The sequence below is a fragment of the Mus caroli genome, unplaced genomic scaffold (assembly GCF_978045245.1).
Source record: "Mus caroli unplaced genomic scaffold, Mus_caroli_1 scaffold_20, whole genome shotgun sequence".
Lineage (NCBI taxonomy): Eukaryota > Metazoa > Chordata > Mammalia > Rodentia > Muridae > Mus > Mus caroli.
The window spans coordinates 1846741-1867447 of record NW_028227275.1 but is presented as its reverse complement, the minus strand read 5'-3'; the positions used below and the strand labels follow the sequence as shown (position 1 = coordinate 1867447).

General features: G+C 46.8%; 1 long non-coding RNA gene across 5 annotated transcripts; it reads left to right on the top strand.

The window, feature by feature from the left end:
• Positions 1–894: 894 nt before the first annotated feature.
• LOC147000110 (uncharacterized) lies at positions 895–20144 on the top strand. Of its 5 annotated transcripts, none has more exons than XR_015046166.1 (6): positions 895–1212; positions 7268–8566; positions 10298–10505; positions 17432–17564; positions 17876–17972; positions 18152–18464. It is a non-coding gene; the product is annotated as an uncharacterized LOC147000110 (long non-coding RNA). The 5 variants fall into 5 exon arrangements; XR_015046163.1 differs by having other exon boundaries at positions 6949–8566; XR_015046162.1 differs by lacking the exon at positions 895–1212 and having other exon boundaries at positions 5513–8566.
• Positions 20145–20707: the final 563 nt, after the last annotated feature.

Below are 20707 nucleotides of genomic sequence, written 5' to 3'. Positions count from 1 at the left end.
CCTGCGAATCTAAGGGCAGCATCCATATAACTGTAGATACCTTGTAAACTGACAGGGCATAAGCCTGGGCTTTCTGGCCTTGGGTGGCAGGCGTGCAAATTCTCCAAAGGGAACAGCATTAGTGACTCTCACTCACCACTCCTTTCTTACATGAACAGCTGCACATTCTGGAAGAGAGATGCAAAGCTTCAAGTAGATAACTCTCTGTGACCACTGGATGTCAGCACTGACCAGTGCTTGATAACTGAAGAGCTTGGTCGGACGGGAAGAGCCCACTGCATCAGGATTTCAAGTAGATCAGAGAGGAACCTTGACCAGAGGCAAAGAGCACACTAGCTACATATTCTCAACAAACAGTTGGGTTTCTCTGGCTCCATCTCTGCAAGCTACTGTCCTTTCCTCTCGCTCTTCTGGACCTGATCTTTAAAAGAATATGGTATGGTTTGAATATAACATGTCACACAGAGGCTTGTGTATTGGAAGCTTGGTCCACAGATTATGGTGTTATTTTAGGACTTTGTGAAACACTCAGGAGGTTGACCTGGCTAGAAATAGGTCACTGGAATCTTGAAGGTTATTCCAGACTTAAGTGGTTCCTCTTTCTGTACATGTTGTCTTCTGGGAGATGAAGAATCTCCTTTGCCACTTGTTTCCGTTGACATGGTGTTCTACCCAAACTCTTGAAACTAAGCAACCAGGACTGAACTCTCTGGGATTGTGAACCAAGATGACTTTACCCCTCCTACAGCCTTTCCTCATACAGTCTGAAATTCCACATTTATTAAGATCTCGGCTGGCATATGAGCCTTGCCCCTTGCCTCTCCAGGCCTCCTCTTCTGAGAGGGTTTTTTTTTGGTTTTGTTTTTTACTTAGGGCAGCCTTCCAGACCAGCAATCTGGTACACACATCACAAGAGGCTCTATCTTCTTCGACTGAGACTAAGCAGTATGGTGTACACGTTAACTGTGGGCTGTGGTGACAGCTTACTTAAAGGTGAATTCTTCTACGACCTGGAAATGTCTCCAGCATGGACCTGGATGGCTACCTCAAACTGCCAGTGGATCACACAGTGCAATTTCCCAGCAGGAGAAAGCCTTCTGTTCTCACAGCTAGTAATAGGTAGAAAGCCCCCATTTCCTCTTCTGTCAGATGTTGAGATGGATCCTTGGGGGCTCTCAGAGATACCCTTCTTCAGTGCACTTTGTTTCTCTGGTAAGTTGGTCTTAGGGCATGACCTGAGTAGCCATATTATCTGGCTCCACTCAGGATGAGGGAGGTGGCAGAGCCTCAGCTTTCTTAGACAATAGGTCAGAAAGGTTAAGCTTTAGGCTGTAGATACCGACAGGTTTATAGAGAGGTCAGACAATCTTCAAAATTCACAGCCATCTTCAGGTAAATCCTTGGGTCCTAGAAAAAGGATTTCATAGCAACATACATATGATAACAGTTAAGTGGGTTAGTTTGTGAGCCAGGTAGATGAGAAGGAGACATAGGAACGAGGTCAATGGGTTGTGAAAGAGATGTAACACTACACTTCGTGTGTGTGTGTGTGTGTGTGTGTGTGTGTGTGTGTGTGTGTGAGAGAGAGAGAGAGAGAGAGAGAGAGAGAGAGAGAGAGAGATAGACAGACAGACAGACAGACAGACAGAGACAGAGAGACAGATCTTTGTGGCCCCTAGCTTTCCCTGTCATCCTTTCCACTCAGACCTATTCCTTAAAGCCCTAATTTCATGTCTTCCACAGCTTCTAGGTTAACTTCCTACCTGCTGAGACTTCCAGTCTCCCTTGTCTGGCTGCAGTTTCCTGCCCCCAGGCCTGTTGTTGCTTTGTTTCTCACACAGACTCACACTTGCTTAGGTCTCATACTGACACATTTTTACCCACTTCTGCTCATATCCTCTCCTGTCACCTAGGTCTGGTTCCCTACCCCTTTAACAAAATGGCTTTGTTAATACAGAGGACACATGATACAATGTATCTATTCAAAGTGTAGTATTTGATAGTCTTCAGTTAAGTCACAGGGTCAACCTTCACTAAGTCAATTTGATTTCTTTCTTTCTTTTTGTTTTGTTTGTTTTTTTAAGAAAGGGTTTGTGTAGCCCTGGCTATCCCGTGACTCACTCTGTAGACCAGAATGGCTTCAAACTCAGAGATCCACCTGTCTCTGTCTCCAGAGTACTGGGATCAAAGGAATGCACCACTACTGCCAGGCTAATTATTTTCAAGGTAAGGTATTTTCATGTAGTCTGTGTTGGCCTCTAATCTGTGATCCTCCAGAGTGTCATGGCTTTCTGAATGCTGGAATTACACGTGTGTATCATCACATCTTGATAGCAAGAATGAAAGCAGCATAAACAAAGAGACGAATGAACTGGATGTCAACACTGGGTTGCTAATATTAGAAAAATTTTTTTCTAAATTAGTATTTCCAGTCGTACAGAAAGGATTAAAGAGAGATTTTACTAGATAGTCATGCTCCTACCATCCAACTTGATCTAAAATTATAGAGATCCTAGAAGCCTTTTGTGAGTCTCTCTGTATGATGTTTTTCTTTTCACTATAACTATGAGAGGAGAGGTTTCTACTGGTTCAGAGTTTGAGGGGGTCCATTCCATAGAGATTGGGAAGGTAGAGTTCAGGGTGGCAAAGCATGTGGCTGGGATGCCCCACATCTCCAGAGACAGGAAATAGATCCCAGCTGTAAAAACCCCAATGCCTGCTTACCCTCTCCAGCAAGGCCTCACCTCCTAAGGTTCCATAATCATTTTAAATAGGAGCACCACCTAGAGACCAAGTGTACAAATCTATGAGAGACCTCAGGGGACAGGTCACATTCAAATCATAGTACAGTTTCCTGCTCAAAGGTGAGTTGTGAAAGTGATGTTTTTCATTCCAGGAATGTCTTGGTGCTGGCTCTATCTGTACAAGTAAGCTCCTCTAGGTAACACCATCTGTTGTGTGCTACAAAACTGTATATAAATGAGTTGACAGGATGACAGGAGGTGGAGACATGAGGACTGACTCAAGTCTGAAGCCAGTCTGGACTACATGGTGACAAGTTCTAGGCCAGTTTAGGCTACAAAGTGAGACAGTTTCAAAAAGTAGAAAGAAAGAAAGCAAAGAAGAAACATTAGGTAGTGACATCACAATGTATCCTTTTTTCTTCTTTCTTCTCTTGACACAATGATGTTGAAGTTGAATTTCACCAGTATTTTCAGCAGCTCTGCTTCAGTATTCCCATGCCGTAAGACTGAAAATACTTTTGCAAGGTGTAAGAAGCACAAGGAGAGAGACCCCTCTTTAACTATCTCCATTTTTTTTTTTTTTAGAGATGTAGGATAGCCTAGTGGTCAAAGCTACTGGAGCCAGAGTCTGTGGCTTTGGGTCTCCAGTCTGTTACCTGTCATCTGGGGAGATTTAGGTCACTTACTTAACCTCTTGTGTGCAACACAAAGTGGTATGGCCTCATGCTTTCACTGTAGAATTCTTGCCAAAGCCTGAGTGTGGGAGCTGAAGAGATGGCTCAGTATTTAAGAGTGCTTGTGGCACAGTAGTGAGGATTGGAGTTCAGATCCCAGCATCCAGGTAACCACCTTGGGTGTCCCACAAATATGTGTGGGCAGAAATGCATCTCTAGCTCCAAGGGAATCTGCCCATCTTTTGGCCTCTGTGTACCCCTCTACACACATGCATGTATTCATATAGTCACACTCAGAAAGACTGACACACACACACACACACACATGCATGCACACACACAAATAGATAAAAATCTCTTAAAAATTCTTAGTGTGGGTGGGTTACAGTACAGTCGGAGTGAAGTTTGCTAAGCAGATGGCATGGAGCCCAGTTCTAGTCAATAGTATGTTGGCCTTGCCTTACAGAGAAGGCAGTTGTATAGGTCACTCACATTGGAGCAAACTGGAAGGCTGACATCTGGAGAACTAATTGTCCACTTGTTCTATGTCACCTTCTGCCCCATTTCCTGGAACCTCAGTGAAGAGGGGTTCCCCCATTTTTTCAGGCATCACTGCATTTGACCCCAGTGTCACCCTTGTCATTGTTCCCACAATATACATAGACACACCCGGAAAATGCATAGTGACCTGTGACAAGTGAAAGGAAATAAAACTTGAGACATGTGATTCATGTAATTTATGTCAAATAGCCCAAAGAGTTGTTTGTGAGCTTTGAAACCTGGGGCTGAGAACATAGCAGAACAGGCCAGGACATGCCTGGGCAGGCCCATCGTTACATGTCCTGACTGGCCTAGTGCCTCCCTATCTCCCGCCCTTTCTGACAGTCTGTTAATGTTTAAATGGACCAATCATGTGAAACCTCGCCAATTCCTCCCCCAGCCCCACCCCTTTTCTATAAAAGCCCCTAGCTTCCAAGCCTGGGGTTGAAACCACTGTCTCCTGCTTGAGATACGGTTCGACCTGGAGCTCCGCCATTATGGCTCCACCATGTGGTCAACACCTCTGTCTCCTGCAGGAGATATGTGTCAGCCTGGAGCTCCGTCATTAAACTACCTCGTGTTCTTACATCAAGTTGGTCGTCTGTTCGTGACTCTTGGGTGCGCGCCAAATCAGGAATTGAGTGGGGGTTTCCCCACTAGGTTCTTTCACAAGGAGCACCCCTAAGGTGTTGTAACCCTGCACATTCCAAATCCAGAGGCTACTAGCCATCTTTGGTCTCCTCAACTCCTTCTAGTCTAATTTTTTTGTTGTTGTTGTTGCTTGAAGGCAGGGATGGAGTTCCGGAATCTAGAAAGGGCTAGAGGCAATTCCTGGGATCACCCAGTGTCAGCTACAGAAAGCCAATGAATGTGTAAGGGTGTGTCTACCTTGTCCTTCTGTGAGTTTTTGTTTGTTTGGTTTTTCTGTTGTTGTTTTGGTTTTTTTTAGAACTTTTGTTGAGCAGTTAATCTGTATTTATCAGGGGTGGGAGATGGTTCTGGTGAGTAAATTCCCTTCTGTTTGAACATCAAGATCTGACTTTGGATCCCTAGCATTGATGCAAAAGCTGAGTGCAAAGCTGTGTGGTGGTGGCACACATCTTTAATCCCAGTACTCGAGATATAGAGGCAGGCCGAAACAAGTTCAAGGCCAGCCTGGTCTATAGAGCCAGTTCCCGGACAGCCAGGGCCACAAAAAGAAGTCCTGTCTCAAAACAAAACAAAACAACCAACCACCATCACCAACAACAGAAATCTAGGTGTGGTTCCCTAGTGCTGAGGGATCAGAGACAGAAGCCCCACCAAAGCTCAGTGGCTATGTAGTGTAGCCAATCAGTGAGTTCTGGGTTCAGGGAGAGGCTCTTCCTCCAAAAATGATAAGCTGATGAACAATAGCAAAGACATTTGTTATCAACCTCAATATGCATTTGCACACATGTGGGTGGTATTCATATATGTGTGTGTGTGTATGTATCCATGCAGACTACAAGCACACACACACACACACACACACACAAACCTGGGTACAGGTATACAACCATTTCCTAAATTCCCTTTACAGTTGGATATCAAACAGACTGGGAGGTAGGGAGGCCTGGGGGTGAGTGGTGAACATGGAGGGGGGTGTGTGTGTGTGTTTGTGTGTGCATATGTGTGCATGGGTGTGTGGTGAGCATGGAGGCAGATGATAACCCACTTGCAACTGAACACGTTTTATCTTGTCTCACCATGAAGTTGGAGTTTTCATGAGGAAACCATGTTGAGGTAGAGAGAGTCTCTCCTTTATGAGAGGCCATGTGACTACTCTTGCATGTGGCTAATTTCTTCTCAATTAACCCAGGATAGTAGATCAACTTGTCATAATCGATTCCAAAATCAGATTTTGGAGAAGGACAGTGTCTGACATTTCATCTTTCTTAGGGCTTCCACTTTATTTTCCCTAAGAATGGAAGGAAGAAGCAGCCTGTGTATATGTATGAACATGTTTAAAGAAGTCGAAAACCTGGGCTTTGCAAGGATGGTTTAATAGTAGGAATTTAGGCAATACTAGTACACTAGGCACTTTTCTTATCTATGACGGAATATCTGACGGAACAACTTAAAGAGGAAAGGTTTGGCTTCACTCACAGCTTTAGAAGCCTCTGCTCACAGCTCACACCTTTTGGGCAGGGCCAGTGTGGCCAAGGTTATGAAATTGGGAACATGTGGCTCCTTGCATCTTGGTGGCAAGCAAGGAGCAGTGAATGTAGTCCAGGACCAGAAAGAGGTACAGCCCTCAGTGCTCCATCAACTTGTGAGCTACTTCTGCCAGCATGGACCCATGTCCCAAAGATTCTACAACCTCCCCCAAATAGTGCTACCATCTGAGGATAGAGTGTTCAGACACGCGAGCCTGTGCAGTACACTTCAAGCAGCCAGTTGGTATCACAAGTCTCTTGTCAACTTTGATCAATTAGTGGTAGAAGACTAGAGTGTTGTGTTGAGAAGGATTCTGCGAGCCAGTACAACATCAGAGGGGAAGAGCTGTAATTGATTAGTGATGTCTGTCACAGCCCTCTGTGTGGAAGGGGAGAGTGGCAAAGGCAACCATTCCTGTATAAATTAGACTAAGTTTTCTCTTTATAGTATTTGATAGTTGTGAAAGAAGTTTTAATGAGAATTTTTTTTTTTTTATTTAACCATTCTGCCAACTGGGTAGATGCAGTAGACCTAGTATTTTTTCTTATTAGTAAACTTGTCTGTTATATGTTTAGAGGTACTATACCAGGCTGTGTGAGACTCCCCAGGGATATGACTATCAGTTTATTTTCCATTCTTATATACTGCTCCTCATGTGAGAAGTGTTCTAGTCTCTCTTCCCTTCAATATGGTTATTCTTAGTGGCTTGCTTAGCCCACAGGATGCACCTGGCATGATACTCAGGAACTTCCAGAAGGTCTTTGCTGGCTTTCAGTTTCTGCCTACATCTCCTCGAAACCTTTGCATCCTAGGAAACAACCTCTCTGGAGGTTGACTTGAGGCTGAAGGAAGGATGCAGCTGATTCCAGCCATGAATCTCTCCCACTGAGGTCCAGCTATGTGAGGAACTGTCCTAGACCTTCCTGCCCAGGTCCTTTGCCAGCTGAAACCCCATGGGTCACTGACAAAAGATGGTGTGAACCATTTTGACTCACACAATCATCAAGAGAAAAACCTGCTGTTTGGGAATGACTAAGTTTGGAAGTGTTTGCCATGTAGTAACGTTATGTTAAATAACCAGAACACTGGGTTTTGGTAGGGTTAACTAAGACCTGCTTTTGATCCATGTAGGTCAACGTCTTTTGGGAGTGATGCACACATGAACCAACAAGCCAAAATGCGGTGAAACCAAACATGCCAGATTTAATGGTGACCCAAAGGGCAGGAGATGTCCCCACCTAATAAGGACAGGGAGGCAAATTAGCAGGGACTAGTCTGTCTTTTGACTTCAATGACTTGGAGCCCATTATATGGAACATAAAAAAGTCATTTCTTTTTAAAGGAACATTTAAAATAGGAGAGGCGGCAACCTTCACCTCAAGCCTACATTAGAAGATTTGCTCCTTCTGGCCATACCTGATAGGTCTGGTTGTGGATAAGTACTCAAGTTGAGCCAATCAAGTTTTCCTCCAATTGAACTGAGATTTAAAGGCTGTATGTCATTGGGACTGAGTCATGAGGGCAGAAGCCTTCTAGTGCTGGGCTTCTCAGCTTTGGACTCTGGCACTGTGGACATTAGGGTTTGTCCATTCTTTATTGGGATGAAAAGAGTGGCCTTGTATGCTTCGAAGAATGTTAATAGCATCTCTAAGGGCTCCACCCAGTGAACACTTGCAGCATCCTACCACAGGGTGTCAGTGTTCCCTGTCTGAGGTTGGGAAATCACCTCTAATTGAGAACTACTCCTCTAGAAAGACAGAATTCCTGGGCAACCCTCTCTTGTCCTCACTGAAAGGCAATAAACTCTTCTATCTGAAAGCTGACCTAGAACCTTCAGTAATCTGAGCCAGTATCTATGTCTTGCAACCCAAAGAATCCTAGAGCACATGGTTCTGAAGGTTGGGATGGAGCTGGCTACACAGCTAGGGATAGGAAGTGTTTGTGGAGCAAAACTATGGGTGCAGGAAACAGCACCTCAGAAGCAACCGTGTGGCTAGAGTTTCACACAGAAGGTGGTGGTGGGCTTCAGACTGCAAAGACCAGCCACACCTTGCAAGCCACACTAAAATAGGCAGACCCAGGGGTTGTGCCTCTGGGAAGGAGGACGATGCTTTCCACAGGTCTTTGCCCCTCTGTTGTGGTCTTAGGATGGAGGAAACATGTCTTTCTGGCTACTCCTCGGGACTCCAAAGAATGGAATTTCAGAGAAGATTGATCTCTCTTGAGGAACTGGTGGTTTTTAGAGTTTAACCCCGTTGCTTCATAAATACAAACAAAGATGGGAAAGTGCATTTTGAATTATGCTGGACCCCAGGTGAGGACAAAGTGGGGCTTTCCACTTTGTCAGTTAGACGACAACTCACCATTGCCCACTGCACTGATGTGAATGTGTGTGCGGGGTCCTTCCAGTCAGACTGTTTCAGGGAACAGGTACGTGCTGAAGAGCTCTGCATGCTTGCAAGTGGCCAGTTAGAGACCCTTTTCTCTGCCTTTCAGGCCTGGCTTGAATTCTATTCTACTAAACTTCTATTCCTACTATCCTTGCTACTGCCCAGGGACAGATTTTTCCCTTCATCTCAAGTTGAAGTTCTGTAGGAGGTGGGCAGATGGGCTCAGATTTTGATATAGGGCAGAGTTTTGGGTCTTGGGCAGATATGAACCCTGTCTTGAGTTCTGTATCCATCCCCAGGTGTGTGCAGGACAAAGCATTAGGGTCTCGAGAAAAAACTTCCTAGCTGGTTCCACTGGAAATGTTATAGCTGAATGGTGCTGTTGGTGACAATCACAAGCTGGTCATGGACCTTGAAGTCTCAGCCTCCGACCAACTGGCCAAATCCAGTAGCCCTGGACTGGGTGCACCCAGGGGAGGGCACTTCTGAGGAACTGGCTTCCAGAAGCAAGTTCCCTTGGGAAACTCTGCAGGCAGCTTAAACCTCAAGAAAGCTACTCATTAGGATCGTGGGGAGCTGTTAATTGCCCTGTCCAGCCAAGACACAGTGTGGCCGCGCCAGCCTGCTGAACAATAATGAAGTCTGTAGAAGCTGCAGACCCAGCCCGGGCTGCCTGGGATCCCTCCTGCCTTCTCTTCATTCTCTCACCACAGACACTATGCCCCCTGCTGTCCTGCTGCCCAGAGACCCTCACTGCAGCCTTCAAACAGAACCGCTCCCCTAGGGACCCTCTCCCCGTGTCAATCATATTCTCCAAAAGAACAGGCAGGGATGCTGAAGCCCAGCAAAGGCTTGTTTAGCCGCGTTGTCAGTGTCTTCATCTCGAAGTTATGTTTACAAAGGGATAAAGATTAACCGAGAGTGATTACTCGCCCCCTCCTTAGAGAAGTAAGAAAGTTCAAGAAATTCGTCCTGTCTTGGGGATAAAGCTGTGCTTTTTGGTTGTTATGGCAACAGTCCCGTTTCCCCCACCTCACCCCCCACCCCCAACCCCCGTGCCTCGTAATCCTATACTGAAGCAGGGCAATTGCAGTTTCTAGGACCGTGCAGAGAGGTAGAATGCCCATGTGAAGGGGAAGTGGAAGGTCTATAGTCTAGTCTCAGCTCCGGGACTTACTAACCAGTCCTTTGGGTGTGGAAGTGGCAAACTAGTAGGTTCCAGAGACCTTTCTAGAAAGAACATCACAGAGAAAAATAAAAAGAACCTTCAACCTTTTTGAGAGGATTTGGCATGAGAAAGCCCTTGGCACTTGCCACATCCTGTGGGTGAAGGGGGAGTGGTGGTGAGGTAGTGGGGTGAGGGGGTGGAGGGAATGGGGGGGGGGGGCGCTTCCCACCCCCCCTTCATTGAGGAAGTTAGATCAGAGGAAGCTGTCTGTCTACAGTTAACCACCAGGGGGCAGCATGTAACCTATACTCAGGCAGGGGTCTGGGATTTACAGTCGGGTGACCCAGAGGTAGAGGTTATTCAGGGTGGCAGCTGCTGAATTATTGGTGCCAGGTTGAAGAGTGTCTGTATGTCCAACTGTAATGTCTTAACCGAGACTGTGCAGGAGGTAGGTTGTCCCGTGGGATAAACACGACTGTGTTAGTACTGTTAACCTCAGTGGCCTTGCCTCTCTCTGCTATCTGTTGAATTTCATGAAACCAGGACTCTCTATTAGATTGTTGGTGAACTACTAACCCACAGTCCGTTCTCTATGACCCCAAGGTTGCCATAGAGATGCTACTTTACCTCTGAATCCTGCTCGGTAGGAGTTCGGTTGAGGAGTTCTCTGAAATCCAACTCAATGGGAATGCCTCAGTCAGCACTGCACCTGCTGCCAAGCTTACCGACATGAGTTCAGTCCCCGGATCCTCACGGTGGGAGAGCAGTAACTAACTGGAGGTGTCCTCTGGCCTCCTGGGATTTCGTGTGGGTAAGCATGTTCACACACACACACACACCTACTAAATAATTTAATATTTTTTCATTTGATTGTTATGAGTGTGGGTGTTTGCCTGCACGTACATCTATGTCAGAGCACAGTGTTCATTGTCGTGCTCATGGAAGACAGAACAGAGTCTCTGATCACCTGGGACTGGAGTGACAGGTAGTTGTGAGCCCCCATGTGGGTTCTGAGAATCAAACCCAGGCCCTCTAAAAATGTAGTCAGTGTTTTAACCACTGAAACATCTCTCTAGCCCCCTAGGAAATGTGTTTTTTTTTTTTCTTTTTAAAAAAGAGGAGATGGTTGTGTGGTGGTGCATACCATACCAGTGCTCTCTATGTTTGTGGGTAGGCATACACATATGTGTGGGTACCTTTATACATGCATGCACATGTGAGGAGACCAGAAATTGTCTTCCTCAATTGCTTGCCTTCCTTCCTTCCTTCCTTCCTTCCTTCCTTCCTTCCTTCCTTCCTTCCTTCCTTCCTTCCTTCCCTTCTTTCCTTCTCCTCCTCTTCTTTTTCTCCCCTACTCTTCCTCCCTTCCCCCTCCTTCTTCCCCCTCCTCTTCCTCTCATTCCTCCTCTTCTTCCTCCTCCTTCTCCTCCTCCTTCTTTTGCTAGACAAGAGCCTTACACTGAAACAAAACCTCCCCAATTTGGCTAGAGTAGCTGTTCAGAAGCTCCACGAATCTTCCTGTCTCTGCCTTCAGTCACTGGGATTACAGTGTGCACCTCCACACCTGTTTTTTTTGGGGGGGGGGTGTTTTTTGTTCTGTTTTTACATAGGAGCTGGGGATACTGACTCAGTGCCTCATGCTTAAGCAGCAAGCACATTACCTGATTACAAAGTGGGGCTACTTAAAAATGGTAATGACTTAGTGGTAAAGAGAGTGGTGCATCTCTCTCATCTCCTGTCAAGGCTCTACCTCTGCAGGAGGCAGTTGACTTCCCACGCCATCATCTTCTCACTGCATGGCCTCTCTGATGATACAACCTGGTGCCTGCAGAACTTGCCTGTAGCTGTCCACTAGCCAAAGTTCAAAAGCAGTGAGAGATGGGTCTGTGGCACCTCCTTTCCATGGAGAGGAGTTGGGGGTCTTCCTGTGGCCTCGAAGTGACTTATCAGCAGTTTGGGGTTAACCCCTCATTCCTTAGGATGAGGAAGGAGCACTGATGTAGTTAAGCTTGAAGATCACAAACATCCTAGACCCAAGTAAGCACAGGCTTTCCTTGTCTTCCATCTTCCTTCCTCCCTCTTCCTCCCTCGATTTTTATCTTCTTCTTCTTCTTCTTCTTCTTCTTCTTCTTCTTCTTCTTCTTCTTCTTCTTCTTCTTCTTCTTCTTCTTCTTCTTCTTCTTCTTCTTCTTCTTCTTCTTCTTCTTCTTCTTCTCCCCCTCCTCCTCCTCTTCCTCCTCCTCCTTCTTCCTCCTCTTCCTCCTCCTCCTTCTTCCTCTTTTTCCTCCTCTCTCCCTTTCTCCTCCTCCTCCCCCCCTCCTTCTTTTTTAAGGTATCATTTAACCCAGGTTAGCCTCAAACTAACTGTAGCTGAGGATTATCTTAAACTCACAATCCTCCTGCATATGCCTCCTGAGTGCTGAGATTGCAGGTATGCACCTCTAGTTTATGGTCATAGTTTATGGTTTTGAATGTCCTTGATGGTGACGTTATTTCTATAGACACTCATAGTCATCTTCCCTGTGTCAGAGTTTCTTTCAGGCAACAGAACAATAAAGTAGATCCGGGAATGTTCCCCCCCCCCTTCTTATACTCCCCTGCCCAAGTTTTTCCTGTATTGTTAAAAGGAGAGCTATAGTTATAGAGGCTCTGAAGAGAGGCCCGGAAGTACTTTGTGCTAGGCCTTCATCTCCTCATCCTTGTTTGTCTCAGTTTTGTTGTCTGCCCAATCAGCTTCTTCCTGCGGTAGGAGGTGTACCTGGCAGCATCTTGGGAAGGACTTCATCTGGAGATAAAGCGAGGGGCAGGTAGACCTCTGTGAGTTTGAGACCAACCTGGTCTACAGAGCAAGTTCCAGCACAGCCAGGGCTACATAGAGAGACCCTATCCCTCTATCAAACAAATAAAGAACAACAACAACAACAACAACAACAACAACAACAACAACAACAGCAACAGCAGCAGCAGCAGCAAAAACCAAACAGAAAACCAAACAAAGACAAAGCCCCTCCCCCCACCTCCAAATGAAAAGTAAGGAGAGAGGATTCTGAGTGCCCTGTGCCTTGTGCTGGCCCAGTGCTCCCACTGGGACCTGTTGTGTGGGGCAGAGTCAATGACAGGGGTCCTTCCAGATCCATCTGAGGAGCAGAGGAGTTTCTCTCTGAAGAGGAAGTGTGCTCCCTTCTCCAGGAGCTCTGGCATGCTTCTCACTTCTGCTGCTGTAGCTGTGAGGACTCCTGCAGGCCCCCAAAACTAGATGCCTCCTGATATGCTCGGTTACCCATCGGTCTTTTCAACTGGAAGTTTCTAATGCTCCATCTTTGTTTGCACCACTCCCTGAACATCCCATGCTGGCCCTGGCTCTTTCCCCCCACCCCCCTTACACACACTTGTCCTCATGTGTCTAGATGGTAGCCAAGTTCCTGATCTTAACAGCTCAATGCCTGAGCCATTCTCAGGACCAGTCCCCTCCCCATGTCAGAAGCTTTGTGACTCTCTAATACTCTCCAGTCTCTTGTAGGTCTCTCAGCTCCCAAGTCTAGTTTACCTACCATTCTAAGCCAGAAGTGTGCTAACTTTCTACAAGTTCCCCTAAAAAAATCCAGGGCACAATGGCATATTACAGGTCAAGAAATAAGGGCTCAGTAAGTTCTAGGCTTATCAGAGGACAGAGGGTGGTGGTAGCCACAGGATTTGAACTTGGGTCTCCAAGTCCAAGCCTAGCATGTAGTCTGATTTCCTCTACCACCTGGAAAAGCTGCTGGATGGATATGGAAGGTTCTGTAACGATGGCTCTCTGTCCGACAGCCTCTTCTGAACAGTGTCCATATACAAATAAGAGTCCTTCAATAGTTGTGCCCTTGCTTGTTGCTCACACACGAAGAGATCAACTGACCTCCTGGCTTCTCTTGGGGCATGTGGGTCCCTGACTCACTGGGGGAAGACAGAAGAAAGCCTGTTTCCAAAAAGAGTTAAGTAGGAGAGTCCACAGAAAGCACTTGGCCCATGTCTGGAATCTATTTAAGTTAATGCTTTAATCAGAGCACTGAGTGGGGACTGCACTGTCTTGTCCCCAGAAGTTGGAGGGTAGGTGTACAGTCTCCTCCCAGGCTGCCCTCCCCTGCTGATGGCAGCCCTGCCACAGATTCAAGTATGTGTACTTACCCTTCCTACCCCCAACTCCAAGAGGAGAGGACTTGCCTAGACAGTTGAAGATGGGCTCAATTGGTATTGCTGGGTAGATGAACAGACAGACTGGGTCAGATGATAGATAGATAGATAGATAGATAGATAGATAGATAGATAGATAGATGGGGTGGAATGGGTTGAATGGATAGAACCAATAGAGAAATAGATATGATGGATGGATGGATGAGATGGATAGGTAGATGTGTACAATCAATGGAAGGATAAATGGAGATGGTAAAATGGATGGAGAAAACCCAGGCATAGTGGTGCACACCTTTAATTCCAGCACTTGGGAGGCAGAGGCAGGTCTCTGTGAGTTTAATGCTAGCCTGGTCTACATAGTGAGATACCTCTAGGACACCCTGTGTCAAAAAACCCAATCCCAAACAACAACAATAACAAAAACGGATGGAGAACCGGACAGACAGATAGACGGGATGGCATGGAGGGATAAAGAGAGTTTCTAGATGTGGTCCTGAAATTAGATAATCTCGGCTGTTGTGGCAACTGGTGATTTTCAACTCAAACAGCCATTTTCTACTCATTTGACCAACTGTGCCTTAGCAGGGCAGATCCACAGGATAGGGCCTCTCAACAGTTACTGAACACTGTATGATAAAAGCCCCTAGCATTTCCCCTCCCATTCACAAAACACCTCATTGCTCTCTAATTGACCTTGAATGAGGTGGTGTTTACAGCTGTGACTTGGCCACCATTGATCGTGCATTGATGAAGCGACCAGCTGAGCTGGCTGAATGCAGAATGCAGGACAAGAAGCGGCACAAAGAACCCCATGTCTCTAGGCACTCGCCTCCCCCACCCCCTTTGCTCCCCGAGTGAGCGTGCACACACAGTGTGTGCTTTTAAATAAACAAACAAGCAATTAATGAATTGCTGCGGAGCCAGAAGAGGAAGTGGGCCCAACTCTGTCCCAGCAGTAGGGCAGGCTGGCACAGAAGACCCTGAAGGAGCATGCCTAGCCTCATTAATCTCACTGGAGGGGCCTGCCCTCCTGCAGCCGGCATCTCTCTCAGAGCTGCTGGCTTGGACACTTGGGCAGCAATGGGAAGCTCTTTGCATCTGCAGGGTTTTTTTTTTCCCCCCTCTTTTTTTGTGGTTGTTCCAGTACTTTTCAGCGGCCAGGGGAAGATCAGCAGTCCTGGCTCCTGCTGTCAGGGCCTGGCTGAGTGCAGGAGGCAAGCCACTTCTGAGGCTTCAGATCACTACATCTGGAAAAAAGAGGGGGTTTGGACAGGAATGTCTCTTTCCCTAAACTTGTATTTATTTATTTGCTTAGAATCTGTTCTTGAAACAAAAGCTAACTAGGTCACCTCTCTCCACTAGAATATATTACATTACGTCCAAGTGAGGGAAAAGGGGGTTGGGAGAGACAGCAAGCTCTTCACTCTTGTCCTGTCCATCCTTAGTCTGAGAGCTGCTTCTTTGTCTTACTTAGTTCTATCTGGGGTTGATAGTCCCCAGAAAGACTGCTAGCAATAGGAACCTGACCCGGAATTATAGCAGGGTTGGGGTGGGGGTGGGGTGGGTATTTATTCATTTATTTGCCAACACGGATCCCAAAGATAGATAGTCCAGGGTTGGTGGGGCAGCCACACAGCACAGCCTGGGAGAAGAGGCTCTCTCCCTTTCCCATCTGTTCAGCTACCTTGAGCCCATGACCCATCTCCAGTGTGGTGTGCAATGTCTGCCGAAGCTCCAGACATCACGTGCCCATTCTAGATGAGGAAAGGGAGAGATGTGGGTTGGGCACAGCTATTGAATCTGCTCCTTTTGGAAAGCTTTCCTGTCTCCAGCTGACAAGAACCATGTTTGCTGCATGATGACTTCTGGCGTGGGGAGAAGGCAGAAGAAGTTTTCGTTGTTATTTTTGTTTCACCTGGGGCAGGTTGGCATCCATGATAAACAAAAACAAACAAAAAAAAAAACAACAGGGTCTTGCTAATAAGGATGATGAAAAGAGTGGATAAGTCAAGCCACAGGGAAAGGCACTAGGACAAGCTAAGGACTGTTGTCGTCATCGAGCATTTGCAAAGCACTGGGCACTGTTCTGGGCATTGCATTCATACATATATCAATCTCACTTAACTCTTGGAACTGCTCAATGAAGCAGACATCTATGCCCATCCTTTAGCTCAGGATGTTGAGGCACAGAGGATTTAAGGAACTTGGCCAAAATCCTCAGCAAATAAAGAAGCAGATTTTAGCTTAGATGCCTACACTGGAGGCACCAGGTGACACTTAAAAAAGCCACTTTCTCACTATCTACAGTTAGACACCAGCCATCCCCATGTATAGCCCAGGCTAGCCTCCAACTTGCCTGGAGATCTGTGAGGTCAGTAACCTCGGGGTCTTCGTGGTCTTCGTGTGCTGTTTCAAGGGCTCTCAAAGGAGGGGGCTGGGGTGCGGCCCACCTATGCCAACACTCTTTCTGGCAGTCTCCTTGTCAGCTGTCCTGGTGAGAGGCAGCTCTGACAGGCTGGACCTTGATGCACCGGCCAGAAGGGAAGTGTTTTAGATATTCTTTGGCGGCATTGCAGGGGCTTGACACTCAGCAATGATTTATGAGACGAGATTAAAAGAGCTAAATATATATGGGTTGGCACAGTAAGAAGAAGGTAGTGAGGGGAGGGAGGGAGGCTGCCTGAAAGTCAGAGAGCACCGAGTGTTCCACAGATCTCAGAGAGGATTGTGCTGGAGGGCTGCCATCCAGGCTCCAAGGGAAAAAGAAATCAGAGCCAGTGCTGCGCTCTGTGGGTCCAGTGTTTAGAGCTTGGTGGGCCACCAGCTCTGACTCAGTAGGGGCTGCTTCAGCCTCAAGAGGTAGAAGAGGGTTTGTCAGGCAGGCCTGCCACAGTGGCACACTCCTGGGATCCCTGTACTCTGGAGGTAGAGGCCAGAGCATTACAAGTTCAAGGCCAGCCTAGGTGGAATAGGAAGACCTCATTGAAAGCTCAGTGGTGCATACCTGTGACTCCAGTTCTCTGAGAAAAGCAGAGGCAGGAGGATGGCAAATTGGAGGCTAGCCTGGGCTATACATGGGGATGGCTAGTGCCTAACAGTGTAGATGGAGAGAAAGGGGCTTTTTTAAATGGAGTTTTATAGATGCCAGTTGCAACTTTCCTTGGGGCCATTTCTTCATTATTCCAGCTTTCAAATGAGAACCCTGAGGCAGACAGCTGAAATCTAGGTCCAATAAGAAAAGCCCAATTTCCACCTGTATTTCCATTGTTAACAGGAAGCAGGCTCTCCTGGAAGGAGCATCCTCTATACCTTGTTCCCACTAGCAGCTTCCATCAAAGAAGAGAAATGGGCCAAGGGCAGAATGCCAGGTTCCCAGTGGGGTTGGTGGCAGTGAATACTTCAGACTCTCTGTTCTAATCTCTCCTTTTCATTTCCTGAGAGGGCACATCCAGCAGACTCTGTCCTCTTCACTTCAGCGCAATGGCACTTCTTGCCTCTTCATGATTTCTTTCTTGAACTGAACAAAGTATTTCTCTTTCTGTGTTTCTGCTTCTTCCTCCTCCTCAGACCCAAGAGATGTCACACAGTCTTAGCCAGAATCAGATCCAGAAATGGTACAGAGGGACACCGAGGACAACAGAGAAAACATGGCTCCTGATTCAAAAAGCAACACTCTTCTCTTGGGACTGAAACTTCACAGGTAACCAGGAAGTGACAGTAATGTCCTAGAGTCACAACTAAATGCAGGGGCGTGGCCTCATGGGTCAGGGGTTCTCCAAGGGTGTCTGATGCTATGGTCAGTTTATTCACGGGGAGAAAAGCTGCTGCCTCAACAAATTCTCTAGGGCCAAAGACTGATGTTGCTCAGTTGTCATGGATCAACTGGAGATCCAAAGGTTAGAGGCATGGAGCTTTGTGACTAAGTGTTTTGTCTGGGCCAGAGGGAGGCTTTCAGGGTTTTGGTGGCATACTACATCTTGCTTGCTTGTGAGAGTTCGTTGTTTCTTGCAGAGTTCATATTGAAGTCTGAGTAATGTATGGAAAAGTGCTTTTAAAAGAAGCATCCAGAAGATTTAAAGTCCTCAGTCTTGGCTGAGATGTCACAATGGTAGGCTCCAGGTGTTTCCCAGTGACATCCTCTCCCTTTCCTTAGGTGGTAACTTCTGACTTTTTTTTTTTTTTTGAGGTTCTGTTTAGATCTTGCAATTAAAATGCTTCTCTCTCTCTCCCCCTCCCTCTCTCTTTCTCTCCCTCCTCCCTCCCCCCTCTCTGTGTATGTGTGTCTAGGGCTTCTTTGTCCTCCTTTCCCATATGGCCCTGTTGAATAAGTCTCGTTACACTCGATTTTCACGATTACTTGTTTACTTAGTTGGTTCATGGTAGATACATGGGTGAGCCCTGTTTGGGCTGCCCAGGCTCTGCCTCTAGCCATTCTGGGAGTAACATTTCAAACAAGAATATTAAAACAGCTACTGAACCACACTTAAGGCCAACACACATGTCTTAAACCCCGTGACCCTCAGTTTTAATCTTACCAGCATTCTTTTCTCAATCATAACCCTGAACAAGGCACCCCAAAAGGTACCTTACAGTTTTATTTCAATTTCAGTAAAGGAAATTCTTTTTTTTTTTTTTTTTTGGTTTTTCGAGACAGGGTTTCTCTGTGTAGCCCTGGCTGTCCTGGCACTCACTTTGTAGACCAGGCTGGCCTCGAACTCAGAAATCCGCCTGCCTCTGCCTCCCTAGTGCTGGGATTAAAGGTGTGTGCCACCACGCCCGGTTTAGGAAATTCTTTAAGATAAGAAAAGAAAGCAAACTAGTTTCTTTTTAAATTTAAATTTAAGGATTTATTTGCTTAAACTTTAAACCTGCTTATAAATTGCATCCTTTGAACGATGTCACTAAATACAGTGAATTACATAGACATTTTAGTGTACTGAGACATTTAAGTGCATCTGTTAATGACCACAGTGGAATCTGTCCAGTGTGTACTCTCTTTTACCTAATAAACTCCCACTCGGCTTCACATCAGCTGCTCCTGGAATTCTTTTCTGTGCATAAGTGAAGATCCTAGCTACACCTGAGGAGCCATCTCTAAGAGGAATTTCCCAGGTTTTACAATCCACAAGGTTGAGTTGTCTGCTACCTAGAATATCTGCATACCCACTTCCTCCCATAAGCTTCTAATTCTAACAGGTACAAACATGTCATCCTCTGTGGAGCCCAAGAATCAGGAGCCACTTCCAAAGCAAAAGCAGGGTCTGTGGGTAAGGCCGAAAGTTCCATATTCCTTGAGGGTTTGGAAACCATGAAGGAAGAGGAGTCAGGAAATTGAATGGGAGGGATATAGGGGCAGAGCAGCTGGCCAGGGCTTCCTTGTGAAGCTAAAAGACAGTTTCAGAGAAAGCTCTTGGTTCCCAGTGTAAGTTTTTACCTGCATGCATGTCTAGTGAGGGTGTCAGATTCCCTGGAACTGGAGTTACAGACAGTTGTGAGCTGTCATGTGGGTGCTGGGAACTGAACCCTGTTATACTACAAGAGCAGCCAGTGCTCTTAATCACTGAGCCACCTCTCTGGCACATGCAGTCTTATTTTTTGAACCAGTGGAAGACTATGCTGGGAATATTGGCCTCCACTTCTGGGTGTCAGATGGAAAATAAGGCTGTCTTGCTGTATCTGTGGACACAGGTCTCCCTGAGCAGGATAGGAGGCAATTTCAGGACCACAGTCACCCAGGTGCCCAATTTTTCTGCCCCACCCTAGCCTTGCTTGAAGCTCAGATCAGCCTCCAGCCTCCGCAGCAATGGGTGGACCAGGGCAGGATTGGTGGAGATTGATTTATGTGCTTATTGTATGCAGATGATCTGGTAAGAGCCACAGGCCTCTCCTTGACCCTGAGTTCTGACACTGAGCTGCAAACATCTCTACCTTTCACCCACCTCAGGCTTTGAACACTTTGCTTCAGGCCCACCCAACAGAAGGAAGGAGTAGGAGGGTTATGGGTGAAGAACCATGAAATACAGTCACTTTTTCCAGTCTGGGATTGGCTTGTTTTTGTTAAGTGGTCTCTGCTCCAGCTTTCTTCTTGGGGCTAGGTGGTAAGGGGCAAGCAGGACGCACAGGGATGGCCAAATGTACCACCCACCCCTCACCCCCAGATCCTGTCTTGGGTGTCCATGACGGTTCCCTTGCCTGGCCTAGAATTTGAGTTTTTAGCAAACAAAACACTTTGAGTACTCCTGAACAGAGCATTGCTCCGCAGGCTGAGGACTCCAGGCCAGATCCATCTTCCTGCCCTCCCTCCTCAGCTGGACTAAGACTCCCCTTTCCTTACTCTGAGACTACCAGAAGGTCTTATGTCTGGATCCTGGAGCCTGCCTGGAAATCAAGGCAGCTTTAACCTCAGAGGGAAGGCTGACCAGAACAAAAACAGCACTTGTATACAGGGGACTGTGTCAGTAGCTGGACCTTTCCCCTCTCAGTCACCCTGGGTCACTACTCTTTCCCCCTGAGGACAGGGAAGCCTGGCTTGATACAACAGAGGCAGACTTGGATTGAGGGAGGGAGGGGATGTATAAAAGAGGTAAGGAAGGGGAGGAGGAGGAGGGAGGAAGAGGGAGAGAGAGAAGAAAAAGGGAGAGCTGCTAGTGAGGAGAAAGGGGAGGAGAGATGAAGGGGAGGGAGAAGGGCAGTGAACTGAGAAAAATCTCTCCCATTCCCGGTATTTGCTTGTGCTTCTGCTTGTGCTCCATTCATTTGTTGGGCTTGGTCTGGATCCACCCTCACCACCAGGAAATGCTCACTGTGTCCTTTTGTCCCTTAGAATCGTTGTCCTCACCTTTC